Here is a 23,539-nt window from a genome sequence, read left to right on the forward strand (position 1 = left end):
TCCTGTTCAGATATAGTTTTAACAATAGGCATGGATGTTGATATATCTATTAATTCAGCTAATGGCTCCGTATAAGATGACGCGGGGTTGCGTGATAATGCATCAGCAATGATATTTGCTTTCCCAGGTAAATACCCGATCCTCGTGCCAAAGTCCTGGATGATCATATGCCACCGAGTTCGTTTAGGGCTCGAGAGTTTGCGTGCAAGCTGATATTACGGCGGGTGAGCGAGAATTCTGTTGGGTCGCATAGATGATTTCTTGAGTCATGAGACAAGTGATTGGTTCTTCAAACGTACGTTACTATTCTATTTGTTGTCTCCTTGTTATCTATAACTGATTTTAAGGTGTTAGAAGACTTATAGAATTTTCCTTTGATATACACGCCGTGTTTTGCATGGGCTAAGGTAATGTTTTGAGTGCCCATAGACGGGTATCCCATAATTACAGCGGGATACATATCAATGTTTTGTACACGATAAAAGGTATCGAAAACGTGCGCTTACCGACCTTGTACTGAACATGAGTTACTCCTACCATATTTAATTCATTATTCCTATACCCGAGAGTCTTACTCCGGAACCTTCTCTATAGGGAAGTTTGAAAAAAGCAAATGATGAGTCCACAAATCCATGATATTACGTGGACTACCAGAAGCAAAGAATAATGTAAATGACTTATGATCTAAATTTACTGCATGTAAGGTTGTGCGTAACTCATCTTGATTTATTATTGTGTGAATTTGTTTTTGCAAATCTACACGGGAACCTGCACTGATTTTTTGGATTCGGCCGTGTGGTTTCAAAGGAAAATCGATTGCCTCACAATGATCTGGTAAATGATTAAATTGATTATTTGATACAAAAGATGTTGATATGAATGACCCAACATCGTCCTCTCCCCCCCTGGAGCTTACTACCTGGTATGTGCTTTGTTTTGCACACTCGGAAAATTCGCTCGACCTTGCGAGTTCTGGCTAGACGGCCCAGGAACAGAGTTACTTGAAGCACGATTTGTTTGTTTCTGATGTTGACAGCACTTACTGTTTTGCCTGCTTCTTTTTAAAGTACTGAAGACCCTTCTTTTTGTTTTCATTGGCAACTGTTTGCGTGTTTTTAGGATTCTGCTGTGGATTTCGCGAGAAGCATCGATTATATGAATGAGTGGAACTGTTATGAATTGAACAAAATGCGTCCGACAGTCTGAAATCATGTGACCTGGTCTTTTACAGTTATAACAAATCATCCCTGCTGCTTGATTATTATTGACCACGTTTACTTGTTGTGTTTTGGTTTATCCTCATTTTTTGCAAAAAACTTGAGTAAGCAAGGGATCAAGGTCAGTACATTTGACATGTGTTTTTTTATCTGTTTATACCATCTAGATTCTGTACTGTTGGGCTGCAGCTTTTTGTCAAAACACTGCACTAAAGCTTCAGGCAACATGACTGTCATACACATGAGATAAATCAAACGTATGAAATCTTTCACGGCGATACTGGATCATGTAACCCATGCGGAGTTACTTAAATTAACCTGATATTCATTTAGCCGGTCGGCAATTACCGCCGCCCGTTCTCTACAACATTGAAGCTGAGTCATAGATGCTTGGTTAAGGATGTTCCTTAAAGCCAGCACTACGTCAAAAAGCCTCTTCACCGCCATATACAACAACGTAACCTAACTTTGAAATCGTCCCCATGTAACCGCCTCATTGGAAAGAGCGTCTACAGATGAGATCCATGACTCAACGTTTTGAGGCAGGAACCCATTGACTCGACCTTGAAAAGGGACTATTGCTGACCTAGCACTGACAAGAGTGACTACATTGGGGTTACCCGGTGCGGAAGAACCAGCCACAGTAGTTGCCATGTTAACTTTTACTTTTTTTCTTAACACTACGATTTCTTGCGATCCTATCAAAATATCTATAAGAGTACACACGACCACTACGTAAACGCATATGCAATATAAAGTAAAAATGTGTTGCAAATAATAGGAAAATCCCCCCCAAAAAGATAATATTATACAGATAATTTGATAAAGATATTTTCCAGAGAACTCCTGGAAGAAGAAAAACGCGATTAGCAACAACGAGAAAAAAAAAGAATCTGCGGGCGAGAACTCGTAGTTGAAGATTGATTCCTGTAATGAATGAAGATTAAGATTGCGGATAACTCACCCCAGGAATACTGGACGATCGACTCTTGATGTACAACACTTCACTGAAAAAACCTGAATGGATAAAAGAATGTACTTAGCTTTGGTATATATGCCTCTCCCTCTCTCTCTCGTTGCAGGTGGAAGTGGTGGTGTCGTGATGACGTCACAGCCTCTCTCTCTCTCTCTCTCGCGTTTTGCTTCCTCTTGACCTAAATCTCTACGTCCTTGCTTGTGATCACGCTTTGTTTCTATGATGGTTGATTCTCCCCGTTAATGGTCCGATGCTGCTTTACGTCCGGTTTAGATTCTTGGAGATATGTGATGACAGTCGTTCACTTAAACGTTGATGTTGATGCTCGACTTCGTCTCGATGAAGGACATATCTTCGTATTCATAGGATGTTCACAGTTGCATGTTGATTGAAGATCCCGTTTCCTCAGTTTATTATTGATTTATAGCTGGGATTCGATGATATATTTCTTTGGTAGATGTATATGGTTCTTGTGTATGTAGATTTTGAGCTGCCACCATTTTCTTATCTCCCGCTTGTCCACTTAGTATAATGGTGTTAGAAAGCGACAGATTGTATGTCTTTTCTTACGACTGTTATTCGTAAGCATTGTGGGTTCTACTTCTCCTCTCGTCTACAGGTATCTAGTTGGTTCTTCTTTAGAATAAGGGAGATGACTCAAACGGATGATGTTTAAACTTAACAGCTTTATTTCTTAGCTCCATCACTGAGTAGAGATATAGTTTGGTCGGACAAACCGATCCGTTGAGTAACTAGAAGAGAACTAACAATATATGAGCATCGTGTCGATAGCGGAACACTAGCTATCTCAGCGATTTACATATAAAATTGAATACGTAGTCCGCCGGCTCGGAAGTCATGAGTTTCCGCTGTGGGTTAGAACAGGTTCACCAACCGCTTCCATGGAAGGTGTTGTGAGCTGTTTACAAACTACGGAATGATGATATGTCCCAAATGCAAACCAGGCTACTGCAAGCATTGCACAGCGTGGTCCAGTTTCACATGGTCACGTAGGACTCTCCTAATTCACCATGACCCCTTAGGTCGTGGGTTCTATTTTACAGATATGTAATTTATCTGTATTATTTAATGTAATTATTACACATATTGCCAGCGTACAGACAGCTTTTCACACACAACACAATTCCAGACAATTTTCCTCTGAGTCAGGTGAAATGACCAGTTTCAGATGGCTCTGAACGTAAAAGCTTTTAACGCAATAGGAGTGTCGTCTGGACGTGGCAGAACGTTCCTCTGAAGATCCGTCTGTGTTCGCCTCAACCTACTCTAAGCAAAAATGTTAACGGCGATAAAGATCATCACTGTAACCGAAAATCCGGCTAGCGACACGTAGAAACGAAGATTTTCTCTCTGCATAAGTCGGTGACGTGTGGTCCATCTCAGCTAGTTGCGTCAAACGATGAGCCACCTTCGCGTTGTATGGGAGAGGTAGTGATGGGATAACTGTAGTCGCCCACGTGAAGTTGGCGAAATAGGTCCGCTCACGTATTATAGTGTTAACCCCTCGGACCGTGTAGTTCGTAGACGTCCCGGTACAACCGTCAGCTGCAACAAAGACCTGGGAGTGGGCCGTGGTCCCGTCCGGACATGCCACTTCAAAGCCTTCCTTGTCGTATTGGATCCACGAGCCGTTGTTCAGCCTGTAATTGAACTTATTACCGTCAAAAGGAGTAAGTTTTTTCAGACAACCTTCGTGTGTATGGGAGAGAATACCGTTTCGCACTATGCCTAACTCACATGAATCCATTGATATAGGATGGAATTCAAAGGAGTCAGCTGTACAAACTTTATTATTCATGGCTTCTGAACAGTGAGTGAATTTATCTAAGTCTTTAATGACTGTATATGATTCCCTATCAGGGGAAATCAATACGTGTCCCGTCAAATTGGATATTACTGGACTTGAGTTATTCGTCATGAAAGTTGGGAACGGTGCTATTTTGTATGCTTGCCAGGCATCAGAAGAATCAAAGGGAATGGTAATCATGATCCTGTAATTTTCAACGCTTACTGATATTAAGCTATGATAAAATTCTATCTTATGGGCGTCTAATAATAAAGGAAACATAACCTAGTTTCTCCCGTCCGTTCTCCAAAGTTAAAGCCAGATCTTTAATAGGCATAAGATGTGGGGATAAAACACCCTTTGTTTGCTAGCGTTAATAGCTTCTACATAGTCTTTTGATTTCTCAATAAAATGTGAAATTTTAGGTACGGATATGATCTATTTTCGACAACTATAGTAAGCTAATGTAGCCAGCAAGTGTTGCATTTCCATAATCTGATCGATATTACTAGAATGTTCGTTCACACAAACTCATTATTTGATTGATTGAGGATAACTAGCTACGCAGTTCGGACAAAGCTAATTCGGTTCATGTTGCCAAAAACTCAATTCTCTATTCTGATCATTTATTTTAAGGCGATTTGAAATTCCTAAGCTTAAACTTGCAACAAGATCCAAAGATGTTTAATGCAGCAAAGATGAACGGGTTGTGACGTTCGAGGTTATTGTGCCGCTCAGTCCACATCAGCAGATCTCGAGCCAGAGCTTCTGCCTCGGCGGTTTTATTTTGCAAGTCGTATGATAACATTTCCGCAACGCTTATTGTTTGTGCTATCGAACTCTCTGGGTTAGCCGGAACGCCAAACCTCAACAGGTCACTCTTTAGGTAATGACGTCATTCTCCGGGAGAAAGATCGCCTGCATATCTACTTCTATGACTATATTGCTTGCGGTAATGAAAACGTCTTCTGTTCTTTTCTACAATCGTGCCATGAGTAAAATCTAATTTTTTGTTTTAGCGCTCTTCCACACGACAAAGATGTCTGAACGAACAATATCTCACCCCTAAACAATAACAGATTCATTTTTGGAAACCTGCAATGTGTAAAAAATATGTAATAACTCATGTTAAGGAAAATGTTTTACATACAAATATTATATATATATATAAGTTATTATACAAGTTTCATAGATACAAAATTTCCCTCCTCACTTCCTTCTACCCTTCTTTTTAATTTCTGATGTGCGCCAATGGAACGATTCTCATATCAGTGGGTTGGGATACGTTTTGAACTCTAAATCTATTGGCCGTTAATATTCTAAAATGTTAAACGGGCCTTCAAACTTAGGTGTCAATTTGTAATTGAGTCCTTTGCGTACATATACTTGTATGTATACCTTATCGCCTGAGGCATATGGTTTAGTTGGCTTAGCTATTTTATCATGATTTCTTTTCATTATGATTTGTGATTCTTCTAGATTCTTAACGTAGTATATTTATATCGACTTATGCTTGCATCCATAACATCCTTTAGAGGATTTGATAAATTGGTTGTAGGCGTTAATACATGGAAAGGCTTTCTAGCTGGGGTGCTGTACAGTGCCTCGTGCGGCGACATTTTAATAGATATGAGTGATTAAGAGTGCTTAGTACCTCAGGTATGGCAATATCCCAGTTTGGGGGTCCATCCCCCCTAAGGTAACCCTTAAAATGTTTAAAACCTTACGATTTGCTCTTTCCACTAGCCCGTTAGACTTTGGGTGGGTAGATCATGGTATTGATTTTCTTTATGCAAAGGAATTCACACAATGAGTTAAGGAGTGATTATTGAACTCTCCGCCAGAGTCGGATATTATCATGTGTGGAATTTCATGTTTACAAATGTAGCACTCTTAAAACTTCCTAGCGCACTCGACTGCGGTTTTAGTTTTAAAGCGCTATCAGTTCGGTATATCGAGTCAAGTCATCTATGATTACTAGGAGGTGCTTATTTCCTCTGTCTGACTCGTAAAACCCTGTTAATAAATCTAAGTGTACTCTTTCAAAGGTGATTGGGTACGGGATAAGCCCCTAGGCTGACAGTGTCTTCGTGTGCCCTTTGTGTTCCTGACAAGTGCGACAATTAGCTATGTGCTTTTTTTATATCTGTAAGCATCGTATGCCAATAAAATAAGAATTTGGCTTTCTGTGACATGATGGAGAAAACCCAGGTGGCCATGCAATGGATTTGCATGCAACCATTTAAGACAGTGGGTATAAGTGAGATCGGTACCACCACCTGGTCGTTATTCAGCTGTGGTATGTTGCGGGTTTTCCTCTTCACGGATCTACACAGGATATTATCCTTGATTATATAATTCTGCTGCTTATACTTTATATATTCTTTTTCCTTAGGATTTCCGTTTAAAGCGTTTATGATTTTTTCTAATTGCTGATCTTTTCTTTGTTCCGTTTGTAATAGTTCAGCACTCCAGCCCAGATCTTCCTGTTCAGATATAGTTTTAACAATAGGCATGGATGTTGATATATCTATTAATTCAGCTAATGGGTCCGTACAAGATGACGCGGGGTTGCGTGATAATGCGTCAGCAATGAATATTTGCTTTCCCAGGTAAATACCCGATCCTCGCGCCAAAGTTTTGGATGATCATATGCCACCGAGTTCGTTTGGGGCTGTGACTAAGCCTTTAAAGAAGTCGGTTAGGGGCTTATGATCAGTGAGAACCTTGATGGGATATCCATATATTATGAACTTAAATGCACTAGTGAATTAACAATAGCGAGCCTTCTTGTCTATTATTGCATATTTACTTTCGGAGGGTCTCAGTTTGCGTGAATAAACAGCTATAGGGAAAAACTGTTTATCATATTGCTGAAGCAATACCCCACCTACTCCTAGGTCTGAGGCGTCTGTTGCAATAAAGAATTCCTTACCGAAGTCAGGAAATTTTAAGTATAGGCGAACTACACAGTTCATCTTTCAAGGTACCAAACGCCTGTTGATGTTTCTCAGACCATATGAATCTACGCCTTCTTTATAAGATCGGTTAGGGGAGTGGCTATGATTGATAGTTGCGTATGAAACGCCTGTATTACCTGCTACACCCCAGAAATTGCTGTATTCCCTTGACGTTAGTAGGTATCGGAAAGTTACGGATAGCCGATACCTTATCGTGGACTACTTTAAGACCTTCACTAGACACCGTGAAACCTAAAATAGACTAGTTCTGTTTTGAAAAATTCACACTTACTTATCTTTACCCTTAAATTATGCTGTCTTAGTCTTTGTAGCACTAGCTCTAATTTATGTAGATGTTCTTCTAAGGTATTAGAAAAGATTACAAGGTCATCCATATAGGCATGTAGGATATCCCCTAACAAGTCTCCAAACCCACTATGTTGATCATTCTAGTAAATGTTATGGGAGCACACGTATGGCATTACGCAAAAATCATATGTCCCCGGCTGTGCTGAAGGCAGTGTTATGGGATACTCTCTTTTTACAACGTTATCTGGTGAAAAGTTAAGTAAACTCCAAAAATGGTAAAATATTTGTCTGGCCTGTGCTGAGGCAATTGTAGGGTACTCTTTTTTTTTCCAAACATCTGTGAAAACTTAAAGTAAAGTCCATGGTAAAAATTTGTTTTCTGCCTAGTAAAGATAAATATCGTCAGTACATGGCACTGGGAATCGGTCAGGGATCGTTTCCTCATTTAAGCGACGGAAGATATACGCAGATACGCCAAGTTCGATCCTTTTTCGGTACAACTATTAACGGAAAATTATAAGGGCGGTTTGATTTCCTAATGACTCCTTCCTTTAGCATTTTCACCTACTTCATCATTAATCTCATTCTGGAATTTCATAGGGAGTCTGTACGAAGGTACATAGATAACTTCTGCTTGTCTTTTAACCTTATTTGGTGTTCTATGACATCCGTTTTTCCAAAGGATCCATCCGTAGTGGAGAAAACATCATGATATTAGTTAAAAGATCAAGAAATTATTTCTGCTGAATTTCTTCTTCTTGAATGTCTTTATTGATTTTATTTTTTATAGATTGCAAAAGGGATTCATCCGCAATGATTGAGCGTGATTGATCTCAGCTACGGTAAGAATGCGATGTTTATAAGTGGTATTCAAATGATTACAGACTTCGATGTTACATTGTTGTTGTGAGCCGACTGTATAAATGGCTTGTGTGACGGATAATCCGTGAGTTTTCAGAGTGTCGGAAAGTATTAACATTTCAGATCCGCAAAGTTTTCTTTACACGACTAATATGTTAGAAGGTACGTTCGGCTCGAGAGTTTGTGAGCAGCTGATATTACGGGTGAGCGAGAATTCTGTTGGGTCGCATGGATTATTTCTTGATTCATGAGACAAGTGATTGGTCTCAAACGTACGTTACTATTTCTATTTGTTGTCTCCTTGTTATCTAAAACTGATTTTAAGGTGTTAGAAGACTTATAGAATTTTCCTTGGATATACACGCCATGTTTTGCAGGGCAAGGATAATGTTTTTGAGTGCCCATAGACGGTATCCTATAATTACAGCGGGATACATATCAATGTTTTGTACAACGATAAAGGTATCGGAGCGAAAACGTGCGCTTACCGACCTTGTACTGAAACGTGAGTTACTCCTACCACATTTAATTCATTATTTCTATACCCGAGAGTCTTACTCCGGACTTCCCTATAGGGAAGTTTGAAAAACAATAAATGGTGAGTCCGCAAATCCATGATATTACGTGGACTACCAGAATCAAAGAATAATGTAAATGACTTGTGATCTAAATTTACTGCGTGTAAGGTTGGGCGTAACTCATCTTGACTTATAATTGCGTGAATTTGTTGCAAATCTACGGGAACCTGCACTGATTTTTTGGATTCGGCCGTGTTTTTCATAGGAAAATCGATTGCCTCACAATGATCTGGTAAATGATTAAATTGATTATTTGATACAAAAGATGTTGATATGAATGACCCAACATCGTCCTCTCCCCCCCTGGAGCTGACTACGTGGTATTTGCTTTGTTTTGCACACTCGGAAAATTCGCTCGACCTTGCGATTTCTGGCTAGAGCGGCCCAGGAACAGAGTTACTTGAAGCACGATTTGTTTGTTTGTGATGTTGAGCAGCATTACTGTTCGCCTGCTTCTTTTTAAAGTACTGAGGATTCTTCTTTTTGTTTTCATTGGCAACTGTTTGCGTGTTTCTTGGATTCTGCTGTTGATTCCGCGAGAAGCACCGATTATATGAATGAGTGGAACTGTTATGAATTGAACAAAAACGTGTCTGACAGTCTGAAATCATGTGACCTGGTCTTTTACAGTTGTACAAATCATCCCTGCAGCTTGATTATTATTGACCATGTTTACTTGTTGTGGTTTAATTCACATTTTTTGCAAAACTTGAGTAAGCAAGGGATCAAGGTCAGTACATTTAGACTGTGTTTTTTATCTGTTTATACACATCTAGTACCGTACTGTTGGGCTGTAGCTTTTTGTCAAAACACCGCACTAAAGCTTCAGGCAACATGACTGTCATACACGTCAGATAAATCAACCGTATGAAATCTTTCACGGCGATATTGGATCTTGTAACCCACGCGGAGTTACTTAAATTAACCTGATATTCATTTAGCCGGTCGGCAATTACCGCCCCCCGTTCTACAACATTAAGCTGAGTCATAGAGGCTTGGTTAAGGATGTTCCTTAAAGCCAGCACTACGTCTAAAGCCTCTTCACCGCCATATACAGCACGTAACCTAACTTTAAAATCGTCCCATGTAACCGCCTCTTGGAAAGAGACTCCTCTAAGATATGCACTCGCGTCTCCTTTAGTAAAGTCTATGAAGTTTTTGGCTTCCTGTAATTGTACAGATGGGACTGTGATACATTTTGCATTTAAATGAGCGTCTACAGATGAGATCCATGACTCAACGTTTTGAGGCTGGAACCCATTGACCCGACCTTGAAAAAGGACTATTGCTGACCTCGCACTGATGAGAGTGACCACGGGATTAGGGTTACCCGGTGCGGAAGAACCAGCCACAGTAGGTTGCCATGTTAACTTTTACTTTTTTCTTATTCATCACTGCGATTCCTTGCGATCCTATCAAAATATCTATAAGAGTACACACGACCACTAACGTAACGCATATGCAATATAAAATAAAATGTGTTGCAAATAATAGGAAAAAACCCCCAAAATCCCCCAAAAAGATAATATTAATACAGATAATGTGATAAAGATATTTTCCAGAGAACTCCTGGAAGAAAAAGCGATTAGCAACAACGAGAAAAAAAAAAGAATCTGCGGGCGAGAACTCGTAGTTGAAGATTGATTCCTGTAATGAATTAAGATTAAGATTGCGGATAACTCACCCCAGGAATACTGGACGATCGACTCGTGATGTAAAACACTTCACTGAAAAAACCTGAATGGATAAAGAATGTACTTAGCTTTTGGTATATATGCGGAAAGATGTTGACGTTCCGATGACGTCACAGCCTCTCTCTCTCTCTCGCGTCGCAGGAAAGCCGCCGATGTCATGATGACGTCACAGCCTCTCTCTCTCTCTCTCTCGCGTTGCTTCCTCTTGACCTAATCTCTTCGTCCTGGCTTGTGATCGCGCGTAGTTTTCTATGATGGTTTGGTTTCTCTTCCCGTTGATGGTCCGATGCTGCTTTACGTCCGGTGTGATTCTTTGGAGATATGTGATGAAATCGTTCACTAAACGTCGATGTTGATGCTCGAATTCGTCTCAATGAAGGACATATCTTCGTATTCATAGGATGTTTTTACAGTTGCATGTTGATTGAAGATCCCGTTTCCACAGTTTATTATTGATTTATAGCTGGTGTTCGATTGATACATTTCTTCGGCAGACGTATATGGTTCTTCTGTAATTGTAGATTTAGGCTGCCCACCATATCTTATCTCCCGCTTGTCCACTTAGTTTAATGGTGTGAGACAGCGACAGATTGTATGTCTTTTCTTACGATTGTTGTTCGTAAGCATTGTGGTTCTACTTCCCTTCTCGTCTGTGTGATATCTAGTAGAGTTTGATTCTTCTTTAGAATAAGGGAGATGACTCAAACGGAGGATGTATACATTTTAACAACTTTATTTCTTAGCTCCATCACTGGAGTAGAGAGATGGTTTGGTCGGGTGACCGCTCCGTTGAGTAACTAGAAGAGAACTAACAATACAGGGGCATCGCGTCGATAGCGGAACACTAGCTATCTCAGCGATTGATTATAATATTAGGACAAAATGAATACGTAGTCTGTGCCAGCTCGGAAGTCATGAGTTTCCGCTGCGGGTTAAACAGGTCAACCGCTTCCCATGGAAGGTGTTGTGATCTGTGGACAAACTACATAAATGATTAGACATGCAAATGCAAACCAGGCTACTGCAAGCATTGCACAGTGTGGTCCAGTTTTTCACATCTTGTTGTCTTATTTATGGTCACGTGGCGCTCCTAATTCACCAATGACCCTTAGGTTGTGGTTTATTTAAACAGATAGGGAATTTATCTGTGGTATGATAATGTAAATATTACATATATATATATGTATATATATTGTATATATATTACTATTACTAATATTACTATATATTATATATATATATATATGTTAATTATATTAAATATTTAATATAATAATATTATATATATATATATATATATATATATTATATATATTCTATTATATAGATTATATATTTTAATTAATATATATATATAATAATAATTATTATAATAATAGATTATTATAATAATAAAATATTTTAATTTATATATTAAATATATATATATATATATATATATATATATATAAATATATATAAATATATATATATATATATATATACATATAATACACACACACACCACACACACATATATATAAAATATATAATATTATAATATATTATCATACTATATTTAATATAGAATATATAAATATCTATATATTCTGTTGGGTTATTATATATGTATTAGGGTTATATTGTATTAAAAATTGTTTTAAATAAATAATATTGTAGAAATATATTAATATTTTATATATATTAGTAATTATATATTATATTTATTATATTATATTAATAATGATATTAATTATCTATTTATAATAAATATAATTAATTATATTATTTATTATATATATAAATATAGCTAAATATTGTCTATATAAATTAATCATATTGTTAGGTTATAATTATTAATTTGTGATAAATATTTATTATAATATATATTTAATATATAGATTATTATATATTCTATATTTAATTATTGTATTAGAATGTATATATTATTTTCTCTAATTATTATTATTATTATAATATTTAATCTATATTTAGTATATATAATTATATAACATAAAAAATAAAAGAAAAAGATTAGTAAAAATTTTTTATAATAGAATATATATAATATAGTATAATAGCCTATCATATATATATATTATAAATATATTCAATTCTAAATTATCATTATATAATCTATATATATAATGGATTAAATATATATATAATAATATGTAAATTTATATTCAATATATCATATGTTGTATTTTTGTAATGTATCATATATTTATATATTATTATTTAAATAATATTATTATATAATATATCTAATGTAAATAAATTATATAATAAATTAAGATTAAATTTAAATATATTAAGATATATATATATATATATTATCTTAAATAATATATATAATTATTACTATTACTATGTATTATGATATATAGATTGGATTATAAAATAATGATTATATTCATAAATAACCTAGATATAATTATTAAATATTAGAACTTTATAAATATAATATATATAATATTATATATATAATTTATATAGAGTATACCCTTATTTAGTTGGTTTTAATTAAAAAGAAATTCTCGAAATAATTGAAAGAATACGAAAACAAAAAGAAAAACTTTTTTTCCACTTCATTGAGGCCCCCTTGATTTGTGTTTACAACTGAATTTTTTTCTATTTGGGAAAATTGAAAATATTGAAACTGAAGAAGCCAGTGAGGACGGGTCAGGGTAGGGTTTTATGGTATTCATGGACAATGGGCTCAGGTAATAGGTCTCTGAGGATACAAGATACTCTTAAATTTCGATTTAAGTATGGTATGTGTGGTCATCTGCATTGCTACCAGCGCTTTGCCGATGGTAGGAATTTCCTTCCGATGGCAGAAGCCAACAATTGTTCTTCACAGAAAAGTTTTTATCAAAATCATCCAAGTCAGTTACAGGGCTCACTTTCTGTATTTTCTTTTTTTGAAACACTGGAGATTCCACTATATTTCTTGTCTCTCTCCTGCTTCCTTGTTTAAGTCTGCGAATAATCCATTTCTGACACTTTTGTTGCTTCAGATGTTCTTTGGATAACCTTTGAAACATCAGTTACAGGACCTCCTTGTTGTTTTTTTTAAATGAAGTATTTGAGGACATTGAAGACCAAGTATGGGCAAATTATGCTTGCGGGCCATGTGCGACCTGTCAAAGGCATTCATGGGACCTGCCAAATTTTAGTAAATTTGAAAGAGAAAGGTTATCTTGTCTTCAAATGTGTTTTTCTCATGCGAGGTTCCTTCTTTAAAATACTAATTAACAGAAATGGTTTTTCTTGCTGAGTTACTTTGCATTTCAAATAAATGTGTTTCAGTGAATCCAATACAGTACTTTTTAAAATATTATTAATTATAATAAAAAATTGCATTTTTCTTTAAAGCCCTTTTTTGCCTATTTTAGATATTAATCAATTTACTTAATTTTTTTCACTGAAAAGTTTGCCCACCCCTGTTATAGACTATTTCCTTAGCCTCGGGTGGCAGGTGAAGAGATTTGCGAAAGTCACTTGGGCTGCTGTCTATGCTTCTCACAGTGGCTGATTGAGGGAGAGTATCCTTTAATGATGCTGACCATGATTTTTTTAAATCCTCCCTTACAAATCGTAGGACCCCTAAACTTAGATCTGGCAATGGGAGGGAAAAAATATGCCATATCTTTTATTTTTTATTAATGAAACTGAAGGGGTTTTAACCAAGAATATAAAAAATAAGATATATACAAAATATCTGTTTTTTGAAAGAAAGAAAATACTTAATTTCAAGAAATTAAAACTATTTCAATAAGATTCTATGAAGCTAATATGATTACCATAGCATGAAAATTGGCAGCATATGATATCTTTAGATACAAGCTACACCCACGGTAATCATAGAAAAGTAAAAGATACTATAGGTATTAAATCTTGACTCCCTCCACAAATGAATGATCAGAAAAAACATAAACTTTGATTTGTTTCCTTAATTAAAAGTTCAGTAACGTGTGAAAAGGAATCGCCATAAGTTTTGAGGACAAGGGCTCTGTTGGATCTGCTGTTGATAACATAAAAAATGGCAAGATAGGTTCGTTTGCAGATTGCAATTTTTTAAAATAAAACTAACTAACTTTGCAGGCCCATCTGATCTCATGAGATTCTTATCAGAAGAGGCATGTTAAGTCTTATCATTAAGCCTCGTAACTCTTATTTCTGCCACCTCTTCTGATCCCACATTAGTAATCTTGATTTTTCAGAACTATTCCAAGAGTATCAAAACAGTTAATAAAAAAAGAAAGTATTTAAAAAACGTTTGTAATTTTTTTGTGAAGGGATAAGATTAGGAAATGGCAGCAGCATAAACACTCAAATGGTTTGAAGTTCTGTTTCCAGTTGCTAGGGACTAATTGTGCTGGGAGCATCCCAGCTCCCAGGAATTTATAAAAACCTATGAATCTTGAAAATGATTAAGACATTAAATTAGTGATTTGTAAGCTTTTTGGATTCATGATAAAGACAAAATCCATCCACGAAATCCTTATATAGTAAGGCACAAGTTTCAGTTTTATGTAACTTTTTTCTTTTCATTATTATCTGCTATTGTTAACGAACAGCCATTTTTGTTTATTGTTTAATTTTTCATTATTCCTTCTCACTAATAGTATTTCTTTTTTAATTCTTATTTATTTGTATACTATACAGTATTTCTATATTATCACAGGGATGAGGGAAGTTCTCTGGAAACAACTGAATTATAAATGTCACTGGTTTATTATAGTAATTATAATTTGGTGGTTTCTTGAAAATTGAGGATTTTGTCACACGATTCCTTTGCCAAGATGACTACATTCATGTAACACATATCCATTTGCCTTCTTTTTTGTTTACAGAAGGGAATGTTACATGCCATTAATTAATATTTTCCTCTATTTGCACAGGGAAAACTGCCCATGCTGTATGTTGTGGAAATCCACGTACGCCCTTGGGACGCCCATCGTCAGGAATGTCCCAAGAAATCCATTCAATCCGAAGGCACCCATGATCCACCCTTCATCTTAACGAGGCAAACGGGTGTTATGTCAGGCAGAGCTGTCGCCAACCAAGGGTAGTTAGAAATGATTTTCAGTTTTTTTACATTTTTTTCATTGTCTCAAAGGAAGTTTGGTGTACAACTTTGGTTTGATTTTTGGTATACGTATTCAGTAAGATATCTTATGAAAGGAAAAAAAAACAATCTTTGGAAAAGACTATGTACTGTGTGCCTTCATACTTGGTTCTCATATGTAGTGTTTCTGATTTGTCTGTCAGCTAGATTTTGTTAAAGCTTATTCTAAATGTTTACTGGATGATTCCCTCCAGATTCTTGAGCTTTGATCAGTATCCACAAAATTTGACAGCTTTCCTGCATAAAGTTTGTCAAGTCCCATAGGAATTTTCCTTCTGAAGGCCAACAGTGGGGCAAAAACAAGTGTCTTCTTTTTATAACAGTTTACTTTCTAGAGGAAGTTTTCAAAACTCTTGTTGCCTCCTCTGATTTCCCTCATTGCCTCAGCCATTCTCAGAGATAATCTGAGGCACTAGTACAGATATTACTTTTAAGACTTTACATTCATTCCAATTACACTTTCTTTCCAATGTGTGTTATTATTGTACAAGTGATTTTAGTGACTGATTTGGTGCATAGTATTAACAGTAATCCTCCTTTTCCTACAGTTTTGGAGTAAAGATGTTTATATGTCTTAGGGCAATTAATTTAAATTTTGGATGGCCAATTCCATTGCAAGGAGTGAGAGATGTGTATTTCTGGTGATAGAAGTTCACTCTCGACATGGTTCGGAAGTCACGTAAAGCCGTTTGTCCTGTTGTGAATAAACCTCTGTTCCATGCAATGTAAAAGCACCATACAAACAAACAAACAAAAATTAATTTTGGAGGGAGATGCTGACTTCCATGACCCTATTATAGCCTGGTTTTATGTGTGCCTAATGTTTCACCTGGATCCTGCTTGCAGCTTCTAAACCCACACCAGGCAGCAATTATGAGCCATCCAGGGTGGGGGGGGCCCCCAAAGTATGGCATCAAACTTTGAAATCACAGTGTCTAACACTTTAGAGGGTCAATAGTGACGACTATTGGCTCTGCAGTTAGTGGCCCAAAATCTAGGGTATTGTAAATCCTCAGGAGCTTGTCCCCTCCTATAGTAAGCAATAGTGCAACATGTACAGCAATAAGCTTATTATCTAACCCTGCTGCTAGGATATACAAGCTAAATTTCTGCTTGAAGAAGCCCCATTCCCTGTTCAGTATCGCCTGTCCCTAAATTTGCTGTAGCAATGTCTCCTCAGGATAGCCTAGGCTGAGTTAAGTGACAGTTGCTTTCATTAAAATTTCACCACTGCTTATTGTGTCCATTGTCCTTGCACCTGGCACCACGTGACAATACTTATTTTAGGTGAAGTCTCAAGATATAAGGGAAAGATGCATCTAGTGAAGAAGTGGACCTACATCTCCACAACTGAATCTGAGAGAAACATCTCATGATTCTGACCAGAGAAAAGGTTCCATCAATGACACAACCAGCGAAGATGGCTCAATCCCTGGAATGACAGAGGGCTCAAAGAAGTATCCAGCTATTTCCATTACTACTCAGTGAGAAAACCTTATGCTTGCAAGGAAAGCTGAATAGTCTTTAGCCTTGAAAAGACGGGGGCTTGTGCTGCCTGAGGGAACCTCTCCTGTGTGACTGACACTGAAGGTTAATTCAGGGAGGAATCCTCTCTTACCTTGAATTTTGGTTGAACAGCGTTTAGTGGCCTATGGTCCTGTGCAATGGAGCAAAAACCTACACTCTTCTATTGTACCAAGCAGTAAACAGACAGATGATAGGAGTCTTCCAGACATATCTCTTGTCTGGTGATTCTCGCACGACCAAGTTGCCAGCCAGTACATTTCACTGCGAATGTGTCTGGCCGGTAGAGCTATCAAGTGCAGTAAAATGACACTCAAGTACCTTTTGTGTGAACCAACCAAATAGGAGGGAATGAAACCAAACCCTATTATTTGGTGATAAAATGCCAGTAATGAATGAAACCCTAGTTATTTGGTGATAAATGCCAATAATGTTGTGGTGTTGTTGCTCAACACCACTGGGCATCTCAAAATCAAACCCCGGGGGCCCCAGGGGGCCCAAAAAGTTTTGTGTTGAGTTTCAGGATGTCAGGTATGTGCCCATTACTTTGGTCGGTGCATCTGGTTAACAGACACATGTTGCAAGGAGAATAGTATACAAGTACAGTGGACCCCTGTATTGACAGGGAAATGTGTACCAGATCCCCCACATATAGTTAGAATCCGCAATACTTAGAACCCTCTGAAAAAATGCTTATAACTGCCTATCTTGAAGGTTTCAAATACCAAATGTATCCCTTAAAAGTGTCATCCAACATCAAATATACCTCTGAAATGATATTAATATCAATTCAGTCATCTTAAACATTTTACCATTAGAAATTTATATTATATGACCATAAGAATGAAATTATTTATGAATTTTTTTTAGAGAATATGTAATATGAGAGAGAGAGAGAGAGGAGAGAGAGAGAGAGAGAGAGAGAGAAGAGAGAGAAGAGAGAGAGAGAGAAGAGAGAGGAGAGAGAGAATAATTCCTTATGATCTGAAAAGATTGAAATTAACTTCTCTAGACAACACTTTGTTCTTCCCCTTCAAAAATACATATATCTTTCCAGAGAGAGAAAGAGGACTGAACTGAAGTTAATTCTATTTTTTTGTCTTGTCTACGCCAATTGCCTTTTGAGAGAGAGAGAGGAGAGAGAGAGAGACAGAGAGAGAGAGAGAGAAGAGAGAGAGAGAGAGAAGAAGAGAGAGGAGAGAGAAGAAAAGGAAGAAAAAGGAAGAAACAGAAAACAGCTTTTGACCCGTGGTCACTTTTTTGTCAAGTAATGTAACATTTCTGACAGGTTCACCCTTCCCTTTCTCTTCACATCAAAGGCGAAAGATGAGGGATACAATTTTCTTTAATTTTTTAAAATAACTTACTATAGAAGTGCATAAATATTGTCAATAACAGTGTACTTTATTATTATTATTATTTATCTTACTAATATTTGAAAATTAGTACCTATTATGTATTAGGCAAATCATTTTTTATTTACCATACAAAACAGAGAGAGAGAGAATTTGTATTATTATTATATATAATTTAATCTTATTATACTTGATACATTATTGATCCAGTATTAATATTTGAAAATTAAAAAATCATTTGTTTTTGTATCATACTAATGTATTTAGTCATGAAAATAACGTAAGAAAACAGGTTTTGATGTAGGAAAAACCTATTTTTGGTAGTCGCTGCCGAGTCCACAAAAGGATTTAGCCTCCATGGTGTGCACCAGCACCCCATGGTGATCAAACTAATATCAAAGAAAATATTTTTTAGCATGGTCTTTTAGCCGGTATTATGCCATAATGATAAAACACTATGACAAGTGATAGAGTATAATGGACTCAAAAGACAAGAAGGCATTTTATCTTGTCTTCAGCGAAGCTGTAACCAGTTTCCTATGTCAAAACGTGTTAAAGTGACTATTGCGCATGCTCATCAGCCTTCTTGTTTTATGCTCGGGCCGGCCAAATGACCAAGAATCATTACTCTGCTGGTCAATGCAGGATGTACCTTTACCCAAATCCCATGGTTTTTTGTCAGGGGTGGTGGGTGGGGGGAGTTTTGAGGACTCAACAGCAACTACCAAAAATAGGTTTTTCCTACATCAAAACCACTATTTTCTGGGTTCGACCTGTGTCGGCCGGTGAAATGTTCCTATAGCACCTCATTTCTAGGTATAAATAACTGCTAAATATACCAGAAAAAAAGCCATATGGAATGCTGAAGTTACTACCCCCAGCTCGCTCACCTCATAGGGTGTCAGTATAGCACAGGGGCGAGTGGAAGCCACTACCACAGACACTTTGCCAATTAGAAGTCTCCTCTCTCAAAATCCCTTTCTAGAGAGGTGTCATTACAACGTCTATCTTCCGCTCGCTACTACTACCTCTGCCAGAAACCCTCATTCCTGTAATAGCACTCACCGTGTCTGCAAGCGCCATTTTCGCTGTTCCCAGGAAGTGTTTTTTTGGAAAGCATCATGTCTTCTCACGAGTAAACAAGCTTCTTCATCTAAGTTGAGTATTCCATTTATTGTTTTTGAAAACACCGTTTGGGGTGTTATGGCCTCTGAGAGAGGTCTGCTTCAGGTTCGATATGAAATAAATAAAAAAAAAAATATTTCAACACCAACAGATGAAACTGGGGATACGAATATAGAAAGAAACACTAACACAACAAAGGTTTATTTACAAGCTTACTAACATAGGTAAATGCAGAATGGTATCTCCTATTTACATGAAAAGAAATAGAATCTTACACTGCATGAACTGGGGGAACAGTGAGGCAATTCAAAGAAATACTTGCTAGTCAATTTTGGCAATTCGAAGCGATGGCTTCTCAAAAGGAAAACGGTGATTGCAGACGCCTCTTGACTCCGTATTGCAGAAACTAGTCTACTTGTAAGGCAGGAACTCCCCAAAACCTCTAGCAGGACCTTTTCCTTCTCTGAAGTCTGCTCAACGTAGAGATAACACGGTCGTCCACTCCTGGAGACAACTAGACCAGTATCCAACCACCTCTCCTTCTGATCCTTTGTCGGTTCTTCGTCTGTAGTGTCTCTCTGACGATCTCTGCTGCTGATCTCTCACTGTTAATCTGATCTGTGGCTCCTTACTGAGGATATCTCTGTGTGACTAACTGTTGTCTCTCTTTTATGATCTCTGCTGCTGCTGCTATGACAGTCGTATTTATACGGCGCTCCATCCGGGGGGCGGAGCCTACGGCGAGTGTCACAGACTCCCGAGGTTTCCGGAAGTTCTTAGATGCATGTAGACTCGTCGAGGTATTGCATCAGAAATCGCGGCATTTCTCCCGACACATTGGCACGTGTTACGCTCCACAACACGCCCGACGATTCCCGAACAGCCACGAGAACAGGCGCCTCCAACACGGGCGCGAAAGCCTCCTTATTGCAGAACTTCTCGAAAATGCGTTCTCCTTTCCTTTATCTTTCTTTGCTAGGAAGCAATTACCATTCACAGCCCCCCCCCCAAACAGAGAAAAAAAATGAAATAAACTGATTTTTTTTTTTTTTTTCTAAAGAGAAGCAAGAATTAAACAGTGGGGAAACAATTCTGCATAAAGCTTTAATACTTTTTCATCCACTCAACCACTCGTGCCAAAACAGAAAACGGTCATTAGGCTACTTATTCTGAGAAATCTCTAGAGAGGCTACTAACTATAACATTATCCTTCTCTCTTACTTTTTCTGTTTTCAGAACTCTGATTAAAACTTATAAATACTAAAACACTCTTGTGTTTTTCTCAAAACTAATTTCTCTTTCAGACACAATTACCAAGGGCACGGGTGGCGACCAAGGTACAGGGCGTTCTTATAATTCTGAAGCAAATTTACATTTACTGACTTTGCTCTACTCTTACCCACATTAATTCTATGATATATATTTCCCCTCTCCTCTAACACTGAAAAAGGACTTTCGAACTTATAAGGTAAAAAGGGACTTTCTCTCGAGACTAGTACTAAAACTTTATCTCTTACACACAAACTTCTCTCTTTTGCTCTAAAATCATGCTTTCCTTCAGTTCCTCCTTGACTTCCGTTCTCCTTCGCTAGTTTGCCAAACATCTCTTAAATTGTTTTTATAATACTCAAAATTAGTTATGCAATCATCTCTAGCCTTACTTCTAGGCAAAGGTTCGAACATATTTATACATACATTCTCAAAAGATTCGCCTACCGAAGGAATATTACACAACTGAACTCTGGGAATTACTTGAATCGGTTTCCCGGCAATTTGATGGGAATTACTTGAATCGGTTTTCCGGCAATTTGTAGTCATCAACAGCTTAAAGCATACCTCTTCGCGTCATTTTTCATCTTAGGCCAAAAGTACGCCCTACTAATAGACCTGAAAGTTTTATTCACTCCAAAATGTCCTTGCTCATCAAGTGCTAACTTCAAAATTAATTCACGAAACTTCCTAGGAACCACTAATTGTTCTGTGGACTTCCCCTCTACTACCTGACTTAGGACGAACATGACACAAAACTTCGTCCTTTTAAACAAAAAGTTTCCTTACACACATCATCGAGATCATCATCCAACTCACATTCAAAATTCGGGTTAGTGTCTCATCCTCTCTCTGCAACTTGACTAGCTCATCCTTATCCAAAATGTAAGAGTCTAATTCATCACCGTAACTAGGACTAGATACTGGTATATTTACTACGATTTTCGACAGCTACACCTTCCGTTTGGCTATCACTGTCAACGATAGTTAGGTCTCTCAGCCACGCTCATGCCAAGATCAATCTCGCTACTCTATCATTCGTTCGAATCCACGAACTTATGTTCGAATCCACGAACTTACTCATGTTCGAATCCACGAACTCTCACTCGTTCGAATCCACGAACAAATTATGACGTAGTCTACGTCTGTATCTTAAACCCGACCCCCCTAGTTATTACCATTTCAGGCACTGGAATATTCCTCACGACAGGATTCACATTCTTGGATTAAAGCTAAGTCATTACCGACAATAATGTCAACGCCTTCGACGGGCAAACTGTCCACAACTGCAAGTTTTACTTCTCCTGACACTACCTGACTTTCTAAATTCAACTTCAACAAAGGACAAAGAACACAAGTGTTAGGAGATCCACCTAACATGACTTTCTCTTCCATATTGATTTCTGCCCTGTTTCGGCGCACACTCACTTCTAATCATGAGACAGCAGCACCTGTGTCTCGAAGCAAGACTACTTCTCTCAAATCTACTCCTCCAAGAGAGGAAACTACGCCTTCTGACAGAAATTCACCAAAACTTTCCTAGTTTCTCTCATCACATCATTCCTACTTGACGAAAGGTTAACTAGAGGCACTGGTTTCTTACTGTCCTTCCTTTCTACTGCGCAATTTATCGCTAAATGCCCTTTCCCATTACATCGGAAACAAGTTAATTCTGAGCCACTAGATGCCACTTTACTCTTACAAACTTAGACGTATGACCAGGTTTTCTGCATGTATAACAGGAATAGTCACTTTTACTCGCATTGCTATTATTAGGACTGAAACCTTACTGTTTTGTACTATACCAGACGAAGGATCATTTCGTTTCTTACTAACATTCAAATTATGAGTTAGACTAAATAAGTCAGCTAGCCTAGTTTGCTCCTGCAAAAGATACTTCTCGCCTATCCTCTATATAAAGTTTAATCTCAGGGGATACGTTGTCTTTGAAGTTTTCTAACAACACTAAGTTCTTCAAAAACTATCAAAATCCTCAAACTTTAGCAGAAGTTAACCAATCAAAAAACAGCCTTTCTAACTTTACCGTATTCTACGTACGTATATTTTCATCCTTTCTTAAATTTCTAAATTTCTTACGGTACGCCTCCGGTACTAGCCTGGTACGCGCTTAAGAACAGTTTCTTTCACGATATCGTAATTATCACATTCCTCCTTAGACATGCAACTATACACAGTAAGTGCCCTACCACTCAAAACTGACTGCAAATATAAAGTCCACGTTTCTTTAGGAGAACCTACTCTTTCCATTAACTTCTCAAAAACACATGAAAATATGTCGTAACATCCTCCTCATCAAACTTTGGTACTAATTTTAGCACTGCATCATACCTAACGTATCAGCTCCGTTTTCGTTCTCGCCCGTCTGAGTGTTACGAGTACTTTTCCTTAACCGAGCAATTTCCAACTCATGCATATGCTCTTTTCTCTCTCTCTTCCTGCTGCATTTTCATTAAATTCTATATTTCTGCATTTTCAGCTTCTATCTCTCTCTTGCTGCATTTCCGCCCTTCTCTAGCTCTCTCTGCTGCGTCCCTCGCAGCTGCTCTTTCCTCTCTCTCCCACTCTTTCATCTCTCTCATACTTTTCTTTCTTTCTTTTCAACATACTCACGGAGATCATTTCCCCTCTAGACCTAGGAGCTTGCCTGACTCAATAACTCTTTCACCATCTCGCTTCAAACCATCTCACTCATTCTGGTTCTTTCTATATTTTCCCTGTTTCAAACTG

The sequence above is a fragment of the Macrobrachium nipponense genome, chromosome 42, assembly GCF_015104395.2.
Source record: "Macrobrachium nipponense isolate FS-2020 chromosome 42, ASM1510439v2, whole genome shotgun sequence".
Lineage (NCBI taxonomy): Eukaryota > Metazoa > Arthropoda > Malacostraca > Decapoda > Palaemonidae > Macrobrachium > Macrobrachium nipponense.